Source organism: Athene cunicularia (genome assembly GCF_003259725.1).
Source record: "Athene cunicularia isolate RWA chromosome 4 unlocalized genomic scaffold, athCun1 chr4_part2, whole genome shotgun sequence".
In the NCBI taxonomy this organism is placed as follows: Eukaryota; Metazoa; Chordata; class Aves; order Strigiformes; family Strigidae; genus Athene; species Athene cunicularia.
In genome coordinates, this window is record NW_020799099.1 from 18,917,127 (window position 1) to 18,920,999 (window position 3,873).

At 46.0% G+C, this 3,873-nt stretch overlaps 1 protein-coding gene across 1 annotated transcript in view; it reads left to right on the top strand.

Moving 5' to 3' along the window:
* LOC113479820 (histone H2A.Z) overlaps positions 1-3,873 on the top strand; it is a 20,049-nt gene that overhangs the window by 14,246 nt on the left and 1,930 nt on the right. The gene's annotated exons all lie outside the window — the stretch shown is intronic.

Here is a 3,873-nt window from a genome sequence, read left to right on the forward strand (position 1 = left end):
GGGGGGGGGGGGGGGGGGCAGGAGCAAGTATAAGCTATACTGTAATTGATCTCACCACAAAAATAGAGCCTAAATGAATGTAAGTAGTGGTTACAGAGACTTAAAAACCAAAACCAACCAACAAAAAAAAAAAACAACCTAAACCCCCAACAAACTAAATTACTCACCTAAGAAGGAGATAGGTCAAAGTTAGGCGTACTAAAACCTCTGACTAAAAACTGTATACTAAAAACTAAGCTGCCTGCTTAGCTGTCACCTAAAAAATTAATTCCTCAAATGCCTTCTCCTGTGTGGCTTTGAAGTTCCCCAGATATTCAAATTCATATCCCAGGAATACCACGGCAGGGCTGAGTACCTACGTGTGTATCTCTCACATAAACTCATTCAGAATCCAGAAACTGCAAAGTTCCTCAAAGGATGTGATAAAAAGAGCCTTCTGGGAACACTTCATCCATTAGTCTACTAATGAAGATGATCTCCACCACTTCTGCAGAAACTAAAACCCTGCAAGAAACAAATCCAAGATAATACTGTGTTCATAAGCTAGTAATTAGTGAGGGGTGAGAAGTGGTCCCTGCTTTAGAGAATATGTCTGTATTGTGAAAGCAAGTGAAAAGTAGTGTTAGTCTCCAAGGAAATCATTAAGTAGTACACAGTGTAGAAAGGTGAGCAGCACTACACCCCAATTTTCCTAAGACATGTTGAAAAACATGCTCTAAGAACGTAGCCAGGTAACTGAATGTCCCTCAGCTACAGCACTATGTCTCCAAAGGGCAGGTAGCCTTTACCCAGTAGCTCACACTGTAAGGCTGACTGCCCCTTAGCAAGGACCTGCACAAAGCCCACCGAGCAGGGCAGAGCACTTGATCAGAGTGGCAGGTGTACTACCAGCAAAGCCGCCTGGCTTCACTGCATAGGTGTGAAGCGCCTGTGGTCCAGAACATCATGCCTGTCTGTTGGATTGCATGTACCGCACCACAACAAAAGGTCAGTCACAGGATACACAACACAGCAACAGTTTAGTACAAATACAATACCTTGTAATGAGAAGCATCAGAAAAAATACTAACAAAGCAGTGGCACAAGGGCTGGGTAAATGATGCAAAGCCCTTCACTGCTGTGGCCTTCAGTTAATAAAAAGATACCCCAGTGCACCTTACAACTGAGACCACAGGGCATGAATACCATTACACAAATCCAACTATCAGCAATTCCCTTTCTAAACCCACTGCATAACTGCATCTTTCCTCACAGGTTTCCCATAATCTTTTCTTTTAGAGGCATCTTTCACATTCTTAAAGGGACTTATTAATGTTAATGGGACCAATAAAAGCCAGTGGGACCAATAAAAGCCAATTACTCTGCTCTGCCCCCTTGAAACGTATCTTCTTTCTTCCTGCGAGATGCTTACATTATAAAAACTGGATAAGACACTTGGGGGGTAGGCTTGGGGTACTGGTTTCATTAGGAAGGTGAAGGTGGTAAGTGCTCATTTTGTGGGACTGAGGTTGAGATATTTGTGCTCACAACTGGGTCTGAAGGTGCTTTGGGGTTGTTCCTGGTCTACCTAAGTTTTTATGTTTCTATTTAAAGAGGCGGGAGAAGTTCAGGTTGTGCTTGTTAGAGAGGCTTGTTAGCTAGCATAGGGTGATCTGGGGCTAATTTCATGTACTCTACCTGACATGTCCCTAACCTGATCTGTTTGGTAAATATACATCCTTGTGTTATCTTAACCTTCTGTGTTAGGCTGCCTTGCCTGCGTAATCCCAGACGTAAGGAGCCCTGAGCAGCTGAAAGCGTGCAGCCAAAGCGAGCTGTTGGGGAAGCTCACGTGGGAAGCAGGGAACGTCTGTGGCAGGGATTATCTCCATCTGGTATGAGGCCTTTTTGTTCCACTTCCTAGCACAGACAGAAAACCAGGACAGAAACCAGGGACAAAAAACAATTTTTCTCCTCCTACATCTCAAATGCTGTTCCCAGAGGGTCTTATGGCCTGCAACTTGGCTTCTCTTCCCCGTAAGGAAAAGCACAAATGGATCCTTGCTGTAGGCACTCTGGACAGAAATAATTTTTTAAATAGCAAACTGAATGAAATCTTAACTTCTACAGGCTTCTGTAAAATCTTGAGGTTTGTTTTTAATATTAAAAAAAACCCAAACTCTCTTCTTGCTTGCTGAAGGAGAGCATAAACAACTAATGATTCAAATAGACAGAGGCACCAGACAGTTATATAAGAACAAACCGTCAGATTCCTGCATGTAGGAGTGTCTGCTCTCAATTCCGTCCTGCATCTCTGTGTGTGTGCCTGGAAGTAGGTCTCCCCACCCTGAAGTGGTAGCAGCTAGCACAAAATGCTCGGACTGAAACTTGGGTGTTGAAGGCATTGACGACGTGGCCTTTAGGCTGTCTGGAGGCTCAAGCAAAGTGTCCTTTGTAACTAGCAGACCAAGTATTTGGGGTCAGCCATAGGAGCAGAAGAGCTACAACATTTTAAATCTTTACTATTTCAGTGAACAGCTGGAAAGACCTTGAGCTCTAGGGATCAGCATGTACCTTTCTACCTTAGAGCTTTGAGTATTTTGCTTGTTGTAGACCCAAAGAAAGTGGAAAAGTGATGGTAAGGAGAGTATCCTCACGACAGCTTTATGCCTTCGGCTCTATCTCCCATTAAACAGCTGTCTGTAAGAGTACTCAGCATGCTTGGGACCCTTGGTTATCAAGGTAGAGGAAATACACACATTAATGCCTACTAAAGTGGTGGTTTTGTGATTAGACTGGTAAAGCCCATGACAGACTGAACCAGTCTTCCCTCTAAAGAGCTATTCAACCACTGAAGGGCCAGGGTTTCTCCCTGAGCAAATGGCATACTCACAAATGAACAGGGAATCTCTCAGATAACGGATTTATGGTGTTCTGGAAGAGCACAAAGAATTGTTACTTTTTTGGAGTTGAAGGACATGAATTAACTGAGAACACCCCAGCACCTAAAAAAAAAAAAAATAATAAAAAAAAAAGGGGGGGTGTGTGTGGGGGGAGCTAAGACTTCATTTCAGGGAAATACAGGCAAAGATTTGAAGTGCCCAAGCTGAGGATATCTGCATTGCATTAATTAAATGGAACCCAATTCATGATGAAGTTTTTAACTACAGTTTGTGAAATATCTAGTGAGACAAATGGGTCTGAGGCAGGGTTGCCCTTGGTAATCACATGTCTTATGAAAAATGGAAGTAAAAATAAAAACCTGTGTGTGTGTGTGTGTGTGTGTGTGTGTGTGTGTGGAGTTGTCAGCTGCCCCCAGCATCATGAATAGTAGATACCACTTCATCCTCATTCAAGTCACAGTGGGCAGCCTCGTGTCTTTGCTAATGCAGTGTAATAGCTCCTCATCCCCCGCGCAGGATGTAATCTCCTTCAGGCTGCTCCTGAGGTGCTTTGTACACTAAGTCAATTAACTTTAATGGGGAAGGCTTCAGCCGGCAGTGCGGCAGTCTAGAACAACTTGAGTGAAAGGCGAAGCAGAGCTGGGCTCGGTACAGGGAGGAGGTCGAAGGCTCAGAATGGGACCCGGCAATAAATAATCCCTCATCAATGAGTTGGGGAGCTCGGTGACTCCAGGCAACCACCTCTCCTGGCGGTGATCCCACCCAGCCCCGACACCCCAGCCCCCGCCTGCGCGGCCTCGGCTGCCGCTGTGTTTCCCTCAAGCGACAGCCGGGCCTTCCCCCTCCAGAAGGCCCCGGGGGGAGGGGGTGGGTAGGCCGGCAGGACCCGGCCTTCGTGTCTCGGTTTAGGGGAGACGAGCGGGACCCGGGAGACTCCGGGGCAGAGCGGCCGTGGGCGCGCAGGGGCCTGCGGCTGTCGGAGGGCCGACAC